Source organism: Balaenoptera physalus (genome assembly GCF_965194825.1).
Source record: "Balaenoptera physalus genome assembly, chromosome: 16".
NCBI classification, from domain to species: Eukaryota; Metazoa; Chordata; class Mammalia; order Artiodactyla; family Balaenopteridae; genus Balaenoptera; species Balaenoptera physalus.
In genome coordinates, this window is record NC_138898.1 from 89,624,501 (window position 1) to 89,646,505 (window position 22,005).

The window sequence follows — 22,005 nt, forward strand, 5'->3', positions numbered from 1 at the left end:
CAACTCTGGGTTCGGTGACGTCATGACATTAGCTTGAAATTAGCCAGGATGGGAGTATTTACACCATGGAAAGTGGCAAACACGACAAATCAGGATTGTCCCCTGTAGAGCAGGTGTTAAGCATTTACAGGCACACCCCTGCTTACAGCACCCCTGAGGTCCACCTTCCTCCCCTGAATTCATCTCACAGACTCCCCAGGTTACCAGATGGATGCGATTCTTACCGTTTGTGGCTGTAAGTCTCACACAGGATAGTTGAGGCGACTGTTGTTGTCGTGGACTTTAACATGGTCTTAGCTGTTCCAGACTGAAGGGGGCACCAGGCCAGAGGCCCTCCTGTAAGCAAATTTAAAAAACATCTGTGAACTTCAATGGTTTCTTTATTGAGAGGGTATGCAAACAGGTATTTAAATACATTAATACATTCTATTTGTATAACTTTGGGGCAAAATGTCTATTCAACTCTCTTACTCATTTTCAGTTGGGTTATAGAAGGTCCTTAAATATTGTTATAAGATGTTACAAGTTAATCAGATACATGATTTGCAAATATCTTCTCTCAGTCTGTGGCTTGTCTTTTTGCTTTCTTAATGGTGTCTTTTGAAGAGCAAACGTTTTTAACTTTGATGAAGTGTAATTTATCACTTTTTTTTGAAGGGTTATGCTTTTGTTGTCATATCTAAGAAATTTTTGCCTAATCCAAAGTCACACAAATTTTCTTTCATGTTTTTCTTCTAGATGTTTCATAGATTTAGCTCTTACACTTAGGTCTCTGATCCGTTTTGGGTTAATGTTTATATACAGTGTGAGGCAAGGATTAACTTCTTTTTTTTCCCTGTATGGATGTTCAATTGTTCCAACACTACTTATTGAAAAGGCAGTCTCTTTCCCTTTGGGTTGCCTTGGCATCTTTGTAATGAATCAATGAACTGTGCATATGTGGGTCTATTTCTTTCTTTCTTTTTTTTTTCTTTCTTTCTCCACAACCCATAGCATGCAGAACTTCCCTGACCAGGGATCGAACCTGCACCCCCCGCAGTGGAAGTGCAGAGTCTTAACCACTGGACTGCCAGGGAAGTCCTGTGGGTCTATTTCTGAATTTGTATCCTCTATCTATATTTCTATCCTTTCAATAGGTTCTTAAATATTCCTGGGGATATCACTTTAAAAGAAAATTGATTTCTTTGGCTGCTTCCTATAGAATCTCTTTTTCTTGGGAATCTGGCCCAAGTATCTTTAAGGGTTGGGTCAGGTGAGGTGCACAAGGGTGTCCAGGGATGTCCTTTGCAAGTATTTTAATTATTCTCCCCCTCCCCGCCCCGTCCCAGTTTCCCAGGCCTCGTGTATATACCAGGAACTCTTCTTTAAGCATGGGTTTCTGCCCCACTGGACACAGTTTACTAGGAATCTTAAACCTGGGCCAGGCCAGGAACCCATTCATCTCCCACGGGTTTCATCTCTCCATGGACCCACCAGAGACCCTGATGGCCCCTAGGGATGCCCAGAATTGCAGTGACACCAGCCTAGGACCTTCTGCTCTGCTCACAATACAGAGATGTAGGAGAGTCACCACAAAGTCACAAAGTGTGTGTGTTTATGGCCATTATAATCCCATTTAAATTACATTCTATCTCCAAATATTTGGGTCTTCACTCTCAGCCCTGAATGGCTGAGAAAATGACGTTACCCTCATGTCATCAGGCGCCCTCCCCAACACAGCCCACGTCTACTGGGGAGACAGTGTAGACCAGCAAACGCATAGCCAAAATACTATGTGAAAGGTCAGCTACAGGAATACAGACATGACAAAGAGGAACAGGCTGTGGGGGGTCGGATGGGGAAAGGCTTCAGCAGGCTGACATTTGAGGTAGGGTCGGTCAAACAACAGGATAAAAGCAGGCAAGAGAATTCCAGGGAGAGGAAACAGAATTGGCAAACCTACCCAGGTGTAGACCAGCAGAGGATCGCCAGCGGGTTAGGAATTAGGGTCAAACTGTGAAGCCTAACATGGGACCACAGGGAGGCGGAGGCCAGAGGGATCACATTAGTTCTGTGACTTTGCCCCACTTAAAAGCTTTTACAATTGTGGTAAAATACACATACATCTTGACCATTTTTTTTTTTTTTTATAAAGTTGGGCTTATCCTTTTTTTTTTATTTTTTTTATTATTTATTTATTTATTTATTTATTTATTTATTTATTTATGGCTGTGTTGGGTCTTCGTTTCTGTGCGAGGGCTCTCAGAGTGGCAAGCGGGGGCCACTCTTCATCGCGGTGCACGGGCCTCTCACTATCGCGGCCTCTCTTGTTGCGGAGCACAGGCTCCAGACGCGCAGGCTCAGTAATTGTGGCTCACGGGCCCAGTTGCTCCGCGGCATGTGGCATCTTCCCAGACCAGGGCTCGAACCCGTGTCCCCCGCACTGGCAGGCAGACTCTCAACCACTGCACCACCAGGGAAGCCCCATCTTGACCATTTTTAAGAGTAAGGGTCAGCAGTGTTACGTGCATTCACATTATCGTGCAACCATCACCACCATTCTTCTCTAGAAGATTCTGCTCTATCATAGAATCACACAGCACTTGTCTTCTCATGACTGACAGCTCACTCAGCAGAGCTGCCCTCAGGTTCATCCATGTCGTAGCATGTGTTACTGAACCAGCTTTGTTCTGCCCGCTTGCAGCAGGTCAAACCACCAGACACCGAGGTTTGCAGTACCGAGGAGGGTTATTCGCAAGACAGCCAGTCAAAGAGATGGAAAACAAATCTCAAATCCGCCTCTCTCAGGGCAAGGGGCTGGGGTGTGTATGGGATACACTGACGGAGTAGAATACAGAGGTAGGGGGGTCGGAGGCATGGGGAGAGGGGATGGGAAAAGGTGTGGTCCTGGTCGTTCTGCGCAGGCGTAGCTAATTCCCGGGCCTCGGCACCATCCGAGGGTGGAGTTTTCAGCCCTCCGATGTTACAAGGTCACCTGGCAACACTCGCGCATGCCCAGTTGGAGGGTCGGTGGTCCTATCCAGTCACAACCAGCTCAGCTCAAACTAGACACAGCTGACTCCAAGTTTCTGGAAAATAACTCGGGCAAACACCTTATGGTTTAGGCTCCGTGATGCCTGGAGGATGTGCAAGTCTTAAACCGACCTTGATTAGTGGACGTGGGTGAAATGGATCTAACCTACGGTTTCATTAGAATTTCCTTCCCTTTCAAGGCTGAGTATTATTTTATTGTATGTATATGCTATATTTTCGTATCTATGCATCTGCCAATGAACACTGAATTGCTTCCTTTTACCTTTTGGCTACTGGGAATAATGCTGCTATGAACATGGGTGTACAAACATCCCTTTGAGACCCTGATTTCAATTTTTGGGGGGTGTAGACCCAGAAGTGGAATTGCTGGATCCTATGGTAATTCTATTTTTAATATTTTGAGGAACCACCATACTGTTTTCCATAGCAGCTGCACCATTTAATTGTATTTTTTAATAAATTTATTTATTTAGTTTTGGCTGCGTTGGGTCTTTATTGCTGCGCGCGGGCTTTCTCCAGTTGCGGTGAGCGGGGGCTACTCTTTGTTGCGGTGCGCGGGCTTCTCATTGCGGTGGCTTCTCTCATTGTGGAGCATGGGCTCTAGGCACACAGGCTTCAGTAGTTGTGGCGCGTGGGCTCAGTGGGTGTGGCTCGCGGGTTCTAGAGCGCAGGCTCAGTAGTTGTGGCTCACGGGCTTAGTTGCTCAGCAGCATGTGGGATCTTCCCGGACCAGGGCTTGAACCCGTGTCCCCTGCATTGGCAGGCGGATTCTTAACCACTGCGCCACTAGGAGAGCCCAGCTGCACCATTTTACATCCTGATCTACAGCACACAAGGTTTCCAATTTCCCCCCATCCTGGCCAACACTTGTGCTATTTTCTGCTTTTTTGGGACAGTCGCCATCCTAATGGGTAGATTCACCCCACTTTTGTTAGGAGACTCATTTACCTCTGAGCCACCAGAGTATAAAGACTGGCTCCTGGTAATGATTTTTTTTTTTTTTTTAATGAGTATGGACTTCACTGACGTCTGTCAGGGTTTGATTCTTTGGCTATCAACAAGTCAGTGAGGATCATCTCCGGATCCGGAACTATCAGGTGGTATTTTCGTTACAGATCTCACCAGATGTGTTCTCTTTCCCTGGCCAGCATCCTGACTGCTGCCCCTGCCGTGCGCCTCACTGTACGGACCCGCGCCTCCCACCCCCACCCCCTGGTCTCCTGCAGCCACAGACCAGGACAGCCTATCAAACAAAGGGAGGATAAGCGGGAGCAGATGAAAGTTGAGGAAAATGAACTTGTTTCTGAGGTTTCCACTGAAATCTGGGTCCTGTTCCCTTTCTGTCTCTCCTCTTTCTTTCCGTGAGTGCAATGGTGTGTGTCCTTATCTCCCTCTCATCGGGTTGGAGTGCTGGATGTTCTTGACAAGCTTATGGGCTGTTATAAGGATCAGATGAGATTAGAGATGAGAAAGCACTCAAGTCTGAAGTGCTCCATCAATGTACAGGATTATTATTAATCTCCCATTGATCTCTTAATACAGGAAAAAAAAAAAAAGAACAGAAAAAACAACTAACCCTTCTCCCGTAGGGTTTCCACGGCAAAGAGATGGCTGTGCCTCTCATCTGCCCGGCCCCTCTCCTCCCTTTCTCTGCTGGATCCAAAGTCCTGGCCCTGGAAATTTCATCACCCTTGTGATTTACCACTGATTAGCCCTCTCCGTACATCAGGGGTTGCACGTCTGTTCTGAATCAGGTGTGTATATTACTTTTGCTTGGCTCATAGAAGGTTTAAGAATTATTTTTATTTTGTGGGCAATGTACAGAAATCAGGAAGAACAAGAATTCAGGTTTCTGACTTTTGGGGAAAAGTTAAAAGACTTGGCTACTCTGGGAATACCTTTCTACCTGCTAACAAGGGTCCTTTCCCCACCTGCCTGACTCGCTCTAGGGATGTGAACTGCAGCTCTGATGTGACCGCGTAACCCGGTGTGAGGATGGCAGGAATCAAATGCACCAACGCTCTCCTCTGGGAATTCGTGAGTAACAGTGAACGGATTTGGAGAATGTTGGATTTTGGGGTGTGTTTGTGTCCTTCCCGGGGCCTGTAAAACCATCGCCCCATGAATGTGGTCCTCCTCCCCACCTTCTGGTGAACTAAATCCCTCCACGAAGCCGGGCAGGAGAGTCCATGGCTGGATAACAGCATCAAGACAGGGAGACTTGGGCTTCCCTGGTGGCGCAGTGTTGAGAATCTGCCTGCCAATGCAGGGGACGCGGGTTCGAGCCCTGGTCCGGGAAGATCCCACATGCCGTGTAGCAGCTGGGCCCGTGAGCCACAACTACTGAGCCTGCGTGTCTGGAGCCTGTGCTCCACAACAAGAGAGGCCGCGATAGTGAGAGGCCCGCGTACCGCGATGAAGAGTGGCCCCCGCTCGCCGCAACTAGAGAAAGCCCTCGCACAGAAACGAAGACCCAACACAGCTAAAAATAATAAATAAATACATAAATAAATTTATTAAAACAAAAAAAAAGACAGGGAGACTTTGAAAAACTGCGATTCTAAGTGTAAGCCTACATGTGTTCTGTTTTAGGATGAAAACATCCGAGACGAACGTGAAGCGTAATCAGATAAAAAGATCCAGCATGATGAGAGGATCTAGAACCAATCTATGAAATGAAAAATCCCGGGGTGCCGTCAGCAAGATGGCTGAATAAGACGTTCCTCACGTGTATCTTCCCACCTCAACAACAATTTGGGGTGCATCCACCTACAGAAATGCTCTTGTAGGAGCTCTGGGATCCAGGTATGAGACTGTAAAAGCTCAATGCAGTCCTTGACGAAGGAGAGGATTTTGAGAAGGAAGGCTCGCACCCCGGCAGCAGATTTGCTGACCACGGTCCCAGCTAGAGACCCAGAGACAGCTCGGTACCCCCTGAGAACTCGGCTGCAGCCCCGTTTGGCTTGGTGCTGTCATCAGCACCACACGCCAAGGGAGGAACCAGGCCCACCCATAGGTCGGGTGTTAGGTGTACAGACCTTGGTCCTGGCCGTGGACCCTGAAGTGGCCCGTGAACTGGCTCCAGCCCCTCTTGGCTGTGGTCCAGGAGCTCGTGGAGGTGAGTCCTCCAAACTAAGTCAGACTGTAGGTTCTGACAGGGCCCTGTAACTGGGCTCCAGAAATCGAAAAAAAAAAAATTCCTAAAATTCATATAGAAGCACGAAAGATCCTGAAGAGCCAAAAAAAATCTTGAGAAAGAAGAACAAAGGTGGAGGCCTCACACTTCCTGATTTAAAACTATACTACAAATCTGTAGTAGGTCAAACAGTATGGCACTGGCATAAAAACAGCCACGTAGACTATGGAGCAGAATCAAGAGCTCAGAAATAAACCCACACATGTATGGTCAACTAATATTTGACAAGGGAGACAAGAATACTCAGTGGGGAAAAGAAAGTATTTTCAATAAACAGTGTTGGGAAACCTGGATATTCACATGCAAAAGAATGAAACTGGACCCCTATCTTACACCACTCACAAAAATTAACTGAAAATGAATCAAAGACTTAAATGTAAGACCTGAAACTGTAAAACTCCCAGAGGAAAACAGAGAAAATAGTCCTTATCATTGGCTTTGGCAATGATTTTTTTGGATATGACACCAGAAGCATAAGCAACAAAAGGAAAAATAAGCAAGTGGGGCCTACAGCAAACTAAAAAGCTTCTGCACGGCAAAAGAAACAATCAACAAAATGAAGAGGCAACCTATGGAATGGGAGAAAATATTTGCAAACCACCTATCTGTTTAGAGGTTAATATGCAAAAAAATATAAAGAACTCAAACAACTCAATAGCAAAAAACCCAAATAATCTGATTAAAAAAGTGGATGAAGGACCTGAATAGACATTTCTCCAAAGAAGACATACAAATGTCCAACAGGTACATGAAAAGGTGCTCAACATCACTAATTATCAGTGAAATACAAATCAAAACCACAATGAGATACCACCTCACACCTGTTAGAAGGGCTTCAAAAGACAAGAGATAACAAGTGTCTACAGGATGTGGAGAAAAGAGAACCCGAAAGCCCTGTGGTGAGAATGTAAATTGGTGCAGCCACTATGGGAAGCAGTATGGCAGTTCCTCAAAAAAATAACAGTAGAACCTACCACATGATCCAGCAATCCTACTTCTGGGTATATATCTGAAGGAAATGAAATCACTGTCTCAAAGAGATATCTCTACCCTCATGTTCACTGCAGCATTATTCACAATAGCCAAGACATGGAAACAAGTGTCCATCAATGGATAAATGGATAAAGAAGATGTGTATACACACACACACACACACACACACACACACACACACACACACACACCCCCCAGAGTATTACTCAGCCATAAAAAAAACGAAATTTTATCGTTTGCAGAAACATGGATGGACTTAGAAGGCATTATGCTAAGTGAAATAAGTCGGACAGAGAAAGACAAATATTGTATGACCTCACTTATATGTGAAATTAAAAAAAAAAAAGCCAAATTCATAGAAACAGAAAGTAGAGTGGTGGTTGTCAGGGGCTGGGGGTGGGAGAAGCAGGGATATGTTGGCCAAAGGGTACAAACTTCCAATTATAAGATGGATAAGTTCTGGGGAATCTAGTATTCAGCATGGCAACTGTAGTTAAGAAAACTGTATTACACACTTGAAAGTTGCGAAGAGAGTCAATCTTAAGTATTCTCACCCCAAAATAAAATCATAATTATGCAATTGATGAATGTGTTAACTAACTCTATTGTGGAAATCATTTCACAATATATACTTCTATAAAACATCACATTGTAGGGCTTCCCTGGTGGCTCAGTGGTTAAGAATCTGCCTGCCAATGCAGGGGACATGGGTTTGATCCCTTGTCCGGGAAGATCCCACATGCTGTGAAGCAACGAAGCCCATGCGCCACAACTACTGAGCCTGCGCTCTAGAGCCTACGAGCCACAACTACTGAGCCCGTGCGCCACAACTACTGAAGCCCGCGTGCCTAGAGCCCGTGCTCCGCAACAAAAGAAGCCACTGCAATGAGAAGCCCGTACACCACCACGAAGAGTAGCCCCCACTCGCCACAACTAGAGAAAGCCTGCGCGCAGCAACGAAGACCCAACGCAGTCAAAAATAAATAAATAAAATAAACTAAAAAAAAATCACATTGTACAACACCTTAAACTTACATAATGTTATATGTCAATTATGTCAGTAATGCTGGAAAAAATTTTTTAAAATCTTTACCCAGTGTGTTGAATAAAACCTGATTCCAGGGGCTTCCCTGGTGGTGCAGTGGTTGAGAATCCGCCTGCCAATGCAGTGGACATGGGTTCGAGCCCTGGTCTGGGAAGATCCCAAATGCCACGGAGCAACTAGGCCCGTGAGCCACAACTACTGAGCCTGCGCGTCTGGAGCCTGTGCTCCGCAACAAGAGAGGCTGCGATAGTGAGAGGCCCGTGCACCGCAATGAAGAGTGGTCCCCGCTTGCCGCAACTAGAGAAAGCCCCCGCACAGAAACGAAGACCCAACACAGCCAAAAATTTAAAAAAAAAAAAAACAAAAAAAAAAACCCTGATTCCAGACAAAAATCAAAACATACCTTTTAAAATTTTTGTTGTTTTGGTAACTTTCCTCTGTCTCCCAGTAAAAATGTGGCTAGCCCATGAGGTTTTGGTTCATTCTTACATGACAGACATTCCCAGGTCAGTTTAAGAAGCAAAAGCAATCTCAGATCAACATATCCGACTTGAGATATTCATCAAAACTCCAAGCCTGTTTTAGCATTAAACCGCCATTCTGGTTTGGACCTGCTTCAGGCTGGAAGCCTGACGTGGAGACCCGATTGGTCTCATCTGTTCCCTGTCCTGCTTCTCACAACAAGCTACCTGTAGCTTGGAGAGAGACGAGAGGACAAAGGCGAGAGCTGGTGCTATTGTAAGCCAACTCTGTCCTCTCTAACCTGTTCTCTAGGTCCACACAGAATGCATGTTTCCTTTGGGTGGCTGTTCCAGTTATCTGTTGTTAGTTAACAAATTAACCCCTAACTTAGCTGCTTACAACCATCATTTTATTTTGCTGGTGATTCTGTGGGTCAGGAATTGAGGGAAGGTTGGGATGGGCGGTATTCCCTGGAGCCTTTCACAGGGTTGCCGTCATATGGTGCTGGGGCTGCATCATCTCCAGGATGGACCAGGATGGACATCCAAGATGGCGCACTCACACAGCTGGAGCTCAGCTGGGTCTGTGGATCAGAGCGCCCCCAAGTGACCCTTCGAGGTGCCTGGGCTCAGACTGCACTAGGGCTGGGCTCAGAGAGGGGTGTCCAGGAACCAGTGCTCAAGTCCAGAGATCCAGATGACCTAGTTCTTCAGATTCTCCAGCACATAAGTCAACCAGCTGGAGAGTTAGGACACACCATAGTCATGAGAATTGCTGGACTCACCTCCCCCAGGGGATTTCCTCGTTTTTAATTTTTTTTCCCAAAGACTTCTTGGCTAATGTTGGCCCTCTGCATTTCCACATAAATTTAGAAACATTGTTAATTTCTACAAAAATTATAATTTTGATTGGAATTTGAATCTGTAGATTTAACATCTTTGTATTGAACAAAGGCGATTGTAGGCGATTGTAACAGCTTTACAATACTGAATTTTCCACTCCATGAACATAGTATTTAGGTTTTCTTTACTTTTTCTCAGTAATGCTTTTCAGTTTTCTTTAGAGATAACCTGTATAACATTTATAAGATGCATTTCTAGGTATCTGAATTTTTTGTGTTATTAAGATGTTATCTTTTTACAGGCTTTATTTTCTTTTTGTTGCTGGTATGGGTGAATAGATTTTTATGTATTGGCCTTGTTTCCAGCAATCTCGTTAAACTCATTTACTAATTGTAATTATTTTCTGTAGATTCTTCTGGATTTCTACAAACCATTAATCTGTGAATAATGCCCTTTTCATTTCTTCTTTTCTAAGTGTTATGTATTTTGTTTCTTTTTCTTGCCTTATTCTTATCTCACAGGATCTTCATTACAATGTTGAATTGAAAGCTGGTATTCTTGTTCCTGTCCTTAAAACTTTTTTTTCAAAGTTTCATTAAGTATTTCATGTAGTTTGGTATTGCTGTAATTTTTTAAAGAAATATATCCATTATCATATTGAGGGAGTTCCCTTCTGTTCCTAGTTTGCTAAAAGTTTTTAAAATCACAAATAGATGATAAATTTTATAAAACTTTCTGCATCTATTGAGCAGATACTATAGTATCATTCATTGATTTTTGAGTAGTAGATCCACATTGCATTCCTGGAATAAACCCAGCTTTGTCATTAACTGTTATTCTTTTTGTTTTTGTTTTTCTTTTTATTTACCACTGGGATCAATTTAGATATTTTGCTTCAGAATTTTGCATTCAGATTCATGAATTGTAATTGGTTTTGTCAGGATCTGGTATACTAACCTCATAAAATGAGTTTTGGAGTGTTCCTTCTTTATTCTTTTCTCTATTAAAGTTTGTATAAGATTTGCATTATTTATTCTCTAAACATTTCATAGAACTTCTCAGTGAAAACAATCTGGGCCTAGAGTTTACTTTGTGGCAAGTTTTTAAATTATAGATTTAATTCATTTAACAGTTATAGAACTATGCAGATTTTTGATTTCTTCTTGTGTCAGTTGTGTTTTTCTAGGTATTTGTAAACATCTAAATTTTGAAGTTTATAACTTTGCTCACATTAGCAAATTTGCTTTTATTTTTATTTTAACATCTAAATATCTGTAGAAATGTTACCTTTTTCATTCCTAATATCTATTTATTCCTTCTCTTTTTCTTGCCAGAGAACCACTGATTTTATTAGTCTTTTCAAAGATACAACTTTCGGCTTTTTCATCCTGCCTGTTGTATATTTGTTTTTAAATTTCTGCTCTTTAATATTTCCTTCTTATCTACTTTCTTTAGTTTATTTGCAGTTTAATTTTTTTAAGTTCTTGAGATGATTAGATGATTTTTGGTCCCACTGATTTTTGGTCTTCCTTTTTTATTTTTTTAATTTTACACTTTATTTATTTATTTATTTTTGGCTGTGTTGGGTCTTCGTTTCTGTGCGTGGGCTTTCTCTAGTTGCGGCAAGTGGGGGCCACTCTTCATCGCGGTGCGCAGGCCTCTCAACTGTCGCAGCCTCTCTTGTTGCGGAGCACAGGCTCCAGACGCGCAGGCTCAGCAGTTGTGGCTCACGGGCCCAGTTGCTCCACGGCACGTGGGATCCTCCCAGACCAGGGCTCGAACCCGTGTCCCCTGCATTGGCAGGCAGACTCTCAACCACTGCGCCACCAGGGAAGCCCCTTGGTCTTCCTTTTTAATTTTGGACTAACATGAACAGGTTTTAAAGTTAAGTTATGAATTAGAAATATTTCCATCTTACTCCACATATAGCTTAAATAACACAGTAATTACCTGTTTTCTTAAGGTTAACTAGAAGCCATCTTCTTGTCATCTCTTTATTTTCAAACTTTCTGTGTCATTTGTTTCAGGTGATTTGTTTTAACTATATGTAGCTGACTATTATTTGATACATTCTGAAAATGTTTGTCTCTTAACAGGAGAACTTAACTGGTTTTTTACTTGTTGTGATTACCAATATGTTTTAATACATTCCCCTATCTTATTTTATGTTTTATTTCCTGTCTTTCGAGGATTGATCATATTATTGTTTTATTATTATTCCTCCGGCAGTTTGAAGTCAAGTTATACGTATATTTCTATTTTTCTGCTAATTGTTCTTAAATTTAAAAAATGTCTAGAGTTAATCAGGATTTTTATTTTCTCCTAAGTAAGACAAGACCTTTCGTATAATTTTACTCCCCTATTTTCCTACCAGGCTTCCCCCTCGTCTTGCTAACACACCTTTCCCAAGTTGAATTCTTTTGGAATGTTTTCAGCTTAATGTTTTCAATAACACATGTTAAAATATTATGCATCCTGAATTGTCGACAGATAATTTTTTTCTCCCCTCCATTTTCTCAGTTGTCTACACATGAAACTCATGAGATGACTGTTAGAGTGATTTTATTTTTTTTCTCATTTTGGTTACTTGCATCTTATGTCGCCTACTTAAATTCATTATTTTTGTTTGTTTTGGTGGAGCAAATCCTTAACTATTTGTTCAAAAAAGATTTATTGAGTGGTAAATGCTTTGAGTCCTAGTATGTCTGAAAGTGTCTTGATTTTGATCTCACATTTAAATATTAGTTTTGGATGGTGTATAAGATGTTGGATTCAAAGTAATTTTTATCCTTAGAGTTTTGAGGTTGCTGCTCCTTTGTCTTCTAGCATCCACTGTTGCCAACAAGAAGGCAGAGCCCAGTTTCATTTTTGTTCCTTTGTGGACAATCTGTTTTCTTCTCTGTCTCTCTCTTTCCTGCCTGCTTTGTAATTTTTTAGGACTTCCCCTTCCTCCTGTTGTTTTGCTTATCTGTTTCATTCATTCTGATCAACTTTCAGTGAACCTGTTCAAACACAATCCTTGTGTCTTTCTTTAACTCTGGATAAGTTTATTATTAAATTTTTTCCTCTCCTCCATTCTTTCATTCTCTACTTAGGAAATTCATTTTGGAATGGTTCGATTATTCAGGAAATAATCAGTTTTTAGCTCCATCAATCTACTATTCATTTGATCTTCTGAGTTTAAAATTTTCAGTATCATATTCAATATTTCTAAGACTCCTAATTGGTTCTTTAAAAAAAAAAAGTCGTGCCCCCCCCTCCCCCCGATCTGCTGTAATCTCACTAGGCATTGCTTTATCTGGGGAAATAAAATACTTCATGAAAAAACAGAAACCTTGTCAGTGTTACCCAGTATTTCAAATGGCTTGAGAACGATGCATTCATAATTGACCTTAACCTTGGTCATGTGCAGAAAGATCTGAAGAAAGTAACACATCCAGAAGTCATACTGTTAAAAACAAAATTACTCCTGTCAAGGGTAAAGTTAAAAATCTTGAGATTCATTTTAAACCAGAGCAACATGGACTTACTGTATTCCCCAAAGAGGGACAAGCAAGCTGAACAGACACTGTCTGAAACGCTTTAAGAACTCAACCACTGCGATTCTAACTTGTCACAAAGCCCGATCTGTAACCCTAAATTTAGACCATTCTTTGTTATGAAACCAGGACATTCCATCTTTGTTCAAAAAGGAATGAAACAGAAGTCAATTCAGCTGCTTTTAATTCATGAAACAGATTTAAATTCAGCTGAGGAAATAAAGATGTTAATTACAGTATTATTTATAATAGCACAAATTGGAAACAACCCAAAAGGTCAAAAAGAAGGAAAAAAATAAATCATAATCAAAGTATATTATGTAGACATTAAAAACGATAGCTATGAAGATTCAGTGGCAAGATGGGAAATACGTTATATAAGGTTAAATGAAAAACAGGACAAAATTGTATGTATATTCCTCTTACAATTATGCATATGTAAAATATACTTGAAAATAGGAAAACATAAAAGAAATGTTATTTGTGGTAATGAACTGGGATGCTTTTTTTCTTTTTGTTGTAATTTTACTTAGTTTTTATTGTTATTTATTATTATTATTTTCCATTATGGTTTGTTACAGGATATTGAATATAGTTCCCTGTGCTATAGAGTAGGACCTTGTTGTTTATGGGATGCTTTTTTATGGGGCAATTTTTCTGTTTGTTTTTTAAAGCCAAAGTTTCGTAACTTGAGATTACTTTTAAAATATTAAATTATTTAGGACAACATTTGGCAGAAATAGGGAATGTGCTGGAGAGATCAGTGGACGGAGCCAGGAGTCCTGGGTTCTAATCACAGCTCTGCTCTGGGCTTGGGGCATCCTTGAACAACATCAGCTTTTCTGTTGCTTTTGGGCTATTATTTTTGTTGTCTTTTCTCCCTCCATAGATCATATCCTGTGTACTTTCCATACTTCAAAAAATCTTCTAGTTGGGGAGGGAAGGATTGGGAGTTTGGGATTAGCAGATGCAAACTATAATATATAGGATGGATAAACAACAAGGTCCTACTGTATAGCCCAGGGAACTAGATTCAATATCCTGTGACAAACCATAATGGAAAAGAATATAAAAAAGAATGTATATATGTACTATATAACTGAATCACTTTGCTGTACAGCAGAAATTAACACATTATAAATCAACTATACTTCAATAAAATTTAAAAAACTCTTCTACAGTCTAGTACTATTATGTATTTATTCTCATTAAAATTATATTTTCTGCCATTTTACAGGAGTTGCAGTCAGAGGAAAGTGACGCTTAGTCCAGCATTTTGTTATGTCTCTGTTGTTTATCTTTTGTTAACTAATCAATAATTCTAAAGACATGCTTATTCACAATCTTTGTTCTCCTAATGTTACTTCTCCCTGAAATCTTTGTTTGTTAACCAGTAAGTCTCATCCAGTTGTTTCTAGAAACTTAACCCATGAGGCTGGCCCAGAATATCGTATGTTAGTTCTGACTAACCTTTAAGATTTATTTCAGTCTTTAACAATTTCTTGCCTCTTGGAGTTCAATAAACTTCATATTACTCACGGTATTGATTATGGATCTCTCACCTTGCTCTTTGCTCTGTTGAGCTTGGTTGGGAGGAAATGTTTAGCGTTGATTATATAACATCGCATTGAAAGTCGCAACTCATGGGCTCTGCTTTCAGCTGAGGCTCCAGGTTATGGACCAACTGAATCTGTTTTATTTTACTTGAAACGTATTTCATTATGCACCATCACCTGTGCTGGCCAGCCTGGATCTGTTCATAAAACAGTACCTGTGGGTAGGTATTCCTGGTTGACTAAACTACGAGTTATTAAGATGGCATCCCAATAGCTGCCTGCCTTTTAAAATGTGGCTACTAGAAAATTTAAAATTACACACATAGCTTACACTTATAGCTTGTGTTATATTTCTACTGGGCTATGCTGAAATAGAGTCTAGAAACAGATCCATGCATATATGATTAATTTTTGACAAAGATGCTGGAGCAAATCAATGGGGGGAAAGTCTTTTCAACAAATGATGTTAGACCTACAGACACAGAAAACAAACCTATGATTACCAAAGCAGAAAGCGGGGGAGGGGGGATTAACCAAGATGGCGGAGTAGAAGGACGTGCTCTCACTCCCTCTTGCGAGAGCACCAGAATCACAACTGGCTGCTGGACAATCATTGACAGGAAGACCCTGGACTTCACCAAGGAGGATACCCCACGTCCAAGGATAGAGGAGAAGCCACAGTGAGACGGTAGGAGGGGCGCAATCAGAGTAAAATCTAATCCCATAACTGCTGGGTGGGTGACTCACAGACTGGTGAACACTTATACCACAGAAGTCCACCCACTGGAGTGAAGGTTCTGAGCCCCACGTCAGGCTTCCCAACCTGGGGGTCCGGCAACGGGAGGAGGAATTCCTAGAGAATCAGACTTTGAAGCCTAGTGGGAATTGATTGCAGGACTCCGAAAGGACTGGGGGAAACAGAGACCCCACTCTTGGAGGGCACACACAAAGTAGTGTGCGCATCGGGACCCAGGGGAAGGAGCAGTGACCCTGGGGGAGACTGAACCAGACCTACCTGCTGGTGTTGGGGGGTCTCCTGCAGAGGCAGGGGGTGGCTCTGTTTCACTGTGGGGACAAGGACTCTGGCAGCGGAGGTTCTGGGAAGTGCTCCTTGGCGTGAGCCCTCCCAGAGTCTGCCATTAACTCCACCAAAGAGCCCAGGTAGGCTCCAGTGTTGGGTTGCCTCAGGCAAAACAACCAACTGGGAGGGAACCCAGTCCCACCCATCAACAGTCAAGTGGATTAAAGTTTTACTGAGCTCTGACCGCCACAGCAACAGTCAGCTCTACCCACCACCAGAGCCTCCCATCAAGCCCCTTAGATAGCCTCAACCACCAGAGGGCAGACAGCAGAAGCAAGAAAAACTACAATCCTGCAGCCTGTGGACCAAAAACCACAGTTACAGAAAGATAGACAAGATGAAAAGGCAGAGGGCTATGTACCAGATGAAGGAACAAGAAAAAACCCCAGAAAAACAACTAAATGAAGTGGAGATAGGCAACCTTCCAGAGAAAGAATTCAGAATAATGATAGTGAAGATGATCCAGGACCTCGGAATAAGAATGGAGGCAAAGATTGAGAAGATGCAAGAAATGATTAACAAAGACCTAGAAGAATTAAAGAACAAACAGAGATGACCAATACAATAACTGAAATGAAAACTACACTAGAAGGAATCAATAGCAGAATAACTGAGGCAGAAGAACGGATAAGTGACCTGGAAGACAGAATGGTGGAATTCACTGCTGCGGAACAGACTAAAGAAAAAAGAATGAAAAGAAATGAAGACAGCCTAAGAGACCTCTGGGACAACATTAAACGCAACAACATTCACATTATAGGGGTCCCAGAAGGAGAAGAGAGAGAGAAAGGACCAGAGAAAATATTTGAAGAGATTATAGTCGAAAACTTCCCTAACATGGGAAAGGAAATAGCCACCCAAGTCCAGGAAGCGCAGAGAGTCCCATACAGGATAAACCCAAGGAGAAACACGCCGAGACACATAGTAATCAAAGTGGCAAAAATTAAAGACAAAGAAAAATTATTGAAAGCAGCAAGGGAAAAACGACAAATAACATACAAGGGAACTCCCATAAGGTTAACAGCTGACTTCTCAGCAGAAACTCTGCAAGCCAGAAGGGAGTGGCATGATATACTTAAAGTGATGAAAGGGAAGAACCTACAACCAAGATTACTCTACCCAGCAAGGATCTCATATAGATTTGATGGAGAAATCAAAAGCTTTACAGACAAGCAAAAGCTAAGAGAATTCAGCACCACCAAACCAGCTCTACAACAAATGCTAAAGGAACTTCTCTAAGTGGGAAACACAAGAGAAGAAAAGGACCTACAAAAACAAACCCAAAACAATTAAAATGGTCATAGGAACATACATATCAATAATTACCTTAAACGTGAATGGATTAAATGCCCCAACCAAAAGACATAGACTGGCTGAATGGATACAAAAACAAGACCCATGTATATGCTGTCTACAAGAGACCCACTTTAGACCTAGGGACACATACAGACTGAAAGTGAGGGGATGGAAAAAGATATTCCATGCAAATGGAAATCAAAAGAAAGCTGGAGTAGCTATACTCATATCAGATAAAATAGACTTTAAAATAAAGAATGTTACAAGAGACAAGGAAGGACACTACATAATGATCAAGGGATCAATCCAAGAAGAAGGTTTAACAATTATAAATATATATGCACCCAACATAGGAGCACCTCAATACATAAGGCAACTGCTAACAGCTATAAAAGAGGAAATTGACATTAACACAATCATAGTGGGGGACTTTAACACCTCACTTACACCAATGGACAGATCATCCAAAATGAAAATAAATAAGGAAACAGAAGCTTTAAATGACACAATAGACCAGATAGATTTAATTGATATATATAGGACATTCCATCCAAAAACAGCAGATTACACGTTCTTCTCAAGTGCGCACGGAACATTCTCCAGGATAGATCACATCTTGGGTCACAAATCAAGCCTCAGTAAATTTAAGAAAATTGAAATCATATCAAGCATCTTTTCTGACCACAACGCTATGAGATTAGAAATGAATTACAAGGAAAAAAACGTAAAAAAGACAAACACATGGAGGCTAAACAATACGTTACTAAATAACCAAGAGATCACTGAAGAAATCAAAGAGGAAATCAAAAAATACGTAGAGACAAATGACAATGAAAACACGACGACCCAAAACCTATGGGATGCAGCAAAAGCAGTTCTAAGAGGGAAGTTTATAGCTATACAAGCCTACCTAAAGAAACAAGAAAAATCTCAAGTAAACAATCTAACCTTACACCTAAAGAAACTAGAGAAAGAAGAACAAACAAAACCCAAAGTTAGCAGAAGGAAAGAAATCATAAAGATCAGAGCAGAAATAAATGAAATAGAAACAAAGAAAACAATAGCAAAGATCAATAAAACTAAAAGTTGGTTCTTTGAGAAGATGAACAAAATTGATAAGCCATTATTAGCCAGACTCATTAAGAAAAAGAGGGAGAGGACTCAAATCAATAAAATCAGAAATGAAAAAGGAGAAGTTACAACAGACACCGCAGAAATACAAAGCATCCTAAGAGACTACTACAAGCAACTTTATGCCAATAAAATGGACAACCTGGAAGAAATGGACAAATTTTTAGAAAGGTATAACCTTCCAAGACTGAACCAGGAAGAAACAGAAAATATGAACAGACCAATCACAAGTAATGAAATTGAAACTGTGATTAAAAATCTTCCAACAAACAAAAGTCCAGGACCAGATGGCTTCACAGGTGAATTCTATCAAACATTTAGAGAAGAGCTAACACCTATCCTTCTCAAACTCTTCCAAAAAATTTCAGAGGAAGGAACACTCCCAAACTCATTCTATGAGGCCACCATCACCCTGATACCAAAACCAGAGAAAGATACTACAAAAAAAGAAAATTACAGACCAATATCACTGATGAATATAGATGCAAAAATCCTCAACAAAATACTAGCAAACAGAATCCAACAACACATTAAAAGGATCATACACCATGATCAAGTGGGATTTATCCCAGGGATGCAAGGATTCTTCAATATACGCAAATCAATCAATGTGATACACCATATTAACAAACTGAAGAATAAAAACCATATGATCATCTCAATAGCTGCAGAAAAAGCTTTTGACAAAATTCAACACCCATTTATGATAAAAACTCTCCAGAAAGTGGGCGTAGAGGGAACCTACCTCAACATAATAAAGGCCATATATGACAAACCCACAGCAAACATCATTCTCAATGGTGAAAAACTGAAAGCATTTCCTCTAAGATCAGGAACGAGACAAGGATGTCCACTCTCACCACTATTATTCAACATAGTTCTGGAAGTCCTAGCCACAGCAATCAGAGAAGAAAAAGAAATAAAAGAAATACAAATTGGAAAAGAAGAAGTAAAACTGTCACTGTTTGCGGATGACATGATACTATACATAGAGAATCCTAAAACTGCCACCAGAAAACTGCTAGAGCTAATTAATGAATATGGTAACGTTGCAGGATACAAAATTAATGCACAGAAATCTCTTGCATTCCTATACACTAATGATGAAAAATCTGAAAGAGAAATTATGGAAACACTCCCATTTACCATTGCAACAAAAAGAATAAAATACCTAGGAATAAACCTACCTAGGGAGACAAAAGACCTGTATGCAGAAAACTATAAGACACTGATGAAAGAAATTAAAGATGATACCAACAGATGGAGAGATATACCATGTTCTTGCATTGGAAGAATCAACATTGTGAAAATGACTCTACTACCCAAAGCAATCTACAGATTCAATGCAATCCCTATCAAATTACCAATGGCATTTTTTACAGAACTAGAACAAATCATCTTAAAATTTGTATGGAGACACAAAAGACCCCGAATAGCCAAAGCAGTCTTGAGGCAAAAAAATGGAGCTGGAGGAATCAGACTCCCTGACTTCAGACTATACTACAAAGCTACAGTAATCAAGACAATATGGTACTGGCACAAAAACAGAAACATAGATCAATGGAACAAGATAGAAAGCCCAGAGATTAACCCACGCACCTATGGTCAACTAATCTATGACAAAGGAGGCAAAGATACACAATGGAGAAAAGACAGTCTCTTCAATAAGTGGTGCTGGGAAAACTGGACAGCTACATGTAAAAGAATGAAATTAGAATACTCCCTAACACCATACACAAAAATAAACTCAAAATGGATTAGAGACCTAAATATAAGACTGGACACTATAAAACTCTTAGAGGAAAACATAGGAAGAACACTCTTTGACATAAATCACAGCAAGATCTTTTTTGATCCACCTCCTAGTGTAATGGAAATAAAAACAAAAATAAACAAATGGGACCTAATTAAACTTCAAAGCTTTTGCACAGCAAAGGAAACCATAAACAAGACGAAAAGACAACCCTCAGAATGGGAGAAAATATTTGCAAACGAATCAACGGACAAAGGATTAATCTCCAAAATATATAAACAGCTCATTCAGCTCAATATTAAAGAAACAAACACCCCAATCCAAAAATGGGCAGAAGACCTAAATAGACATTTCTCGAAAGAAGACATACAGACGGCCACGAAGCACATGAAAAGATGCTCAACATCACTAATTATTAGAGAAATGCAAATCAAAACTACAATGAGGTATCACCTCACTCCTGTTAGGATGGGCATCATCAGAAAATCTACAAACAACAAATGCTGGAGAGGGTGTGGAGAAAAGGGAACCCTCTTGCACTGTTGGTGGGAATGTAAATTGATACAGCCACTATGGAGAACAATATGGAGGTTCCTTAAAAAACTAAAAATAGAATTACCATATGACCCAGCAATCCCACTGCTGGGCATATACCCAGAGAAAACCGTAATTCAAAAAGACACATGCACCCGAATGTTCATTGCAGCACTATTTACAATAGCCAGGTCATGGAAGCAACCTAAATGCCCATCAACAGACGAATGGATAAAGAAGAAGTGGTACATATATACAATGGAATATTACTCAGCCATAAAAAGGAATGAAATTGAGTCATTTGTTGAGAAGTGGATGGATCTAGAGACTGTCATACAGAGTGAAGTAAGTCAGAAAGAGAAAAACAAATATCGTATATTAATGCATGTATGTGGAACCTAGAAAAATGGTACAGATGAGCCAGTTTGCAGGGCAGAAGTTGAGACACAGATGTAGAGAACGGACATATGGACACCAAGAGGGGAAATCTGCGGTGGGGTGGGGATGGTGATGTGCTGAATTGGGCAATTGGGATTGACATGTATACACTGATGTGTATAAAATTGATGCCTAAGAAGAACCTGCAGTATAAAAAAACAAACAAACAAAACAACTAATACTATACTTTCATTGGGTTATTTGTATGGAAATATGTTAATATAAATGTTTCAGACATTACATGAAATTTCTAAAAATCTTATATTTGTATTTGTATGGAAATATGTATGGAAATATGTTAATATAAATGTTTCAGACATTACATGAAATTTCTCAAAATCTTATATGTTCTGGTATAATGTTATAAGTAATAATCCTAGTTATTACTTTAAAATGTATATCTCAGAAATAACTAATTTTCTTGTCAACTGCATTATTATGAACTTTCATCAAATCTTTAACAGTGGTCATTTTTAAGTCTTTTGTCATTTACAGACAGTTCTGGGTGTACTCTGATGCTTTTGCAAATATGTTCCTATAAAAAGGCTTTCATCTTCAAGAAATTCATGGAAAAGACTCTGACAAGTACAGGTTTCTGGTAACTGACTGTACTGCTGAACTGAATGAATAAGCATTTTCAGAACTCTAATGAAAAACTGATGAACTCATAAAAGTGCTAACAAAAGATCAAGATGAAAAAAAAATCAATTACATGGGACTGAGTGAACTGATGAGGATGAGTATAATTTTTGTGACTTTCTGTCTGAATTAAAAAAAAAATCCCACAAGGACTCAGAGGCAAAGAATATACAAATCAATTTTCACTGCAAAGTAAAGGAGCTGTTACAGTGGAGGATTACTGGACTGAATGTCAATATTATGACATAGTATGAGTGTGTTTCATGTTTGGTAATTGCAATCATTGTTGCTTTTGTTGTGGTCATCCATGTACAATGCTTGGTGTCAGTCTATTTATCTCTTGTAAAAATAAAATACAGTGTGTGTGTGTGAAAAAAAAAAAGAAAGTGGGGGAGGGATACATTAGGAGGCTGGGATTAACAGATACACACTACTGTATATAAGATAGGTAACCAATAAGGACCTAC

General features: G+C 40.3%; 2 protein-coding genes across 6 annotated transcripts in view; one reads left to right on the forward strand and one right to left on the reverse strand.

Moving 5' to 3' along the window:
- The window catches only part of LOC309644876 (uncharacterized protein), a 140,822-nt gene that overhangs the window by 79,534 nt on the left and 39,283 nt on the right, over positions 1 to 22,005 (forward strand). Inside the window, exons 4-5 of one of the 5 annotated variants that reach the window (XR_014254644.1) lie at positions 4,983 to 5,070; positions 5,626 to 7,806. The exons of 3 other annotated variants lie outside the window; for them this stretch is intronic. The gene's annotated coding sequence lies outside the window, so the exon portion shown is untranslated. Of the gene's footprint in view, positions 1 to 4,982; positions 5,071 to 5,625; positions 7,807 to 22,005 lie in introns of those variants that run through there. One more of the 5 variants, XR_014254643.1, reaches the window with a different exon arrangement.
- SDK1 (sidekick cell adhesion molecule 1) overlaps positions 1 to 22,005 on the reverse strand; it is a 1,005,745-nt gene that overhangs the window by 36,653 nt on the left and 947,087 nt on the right. The window contains exon 50 of the mRNA XM_082429098.1: positions 225 to 336. The gene's annotated coding sequence lies outside the window, so the exon portion shown is untranslated. The remainder of the gene's footprint in view (positions 1 to 224; positions 337 to 22,005) is intronic.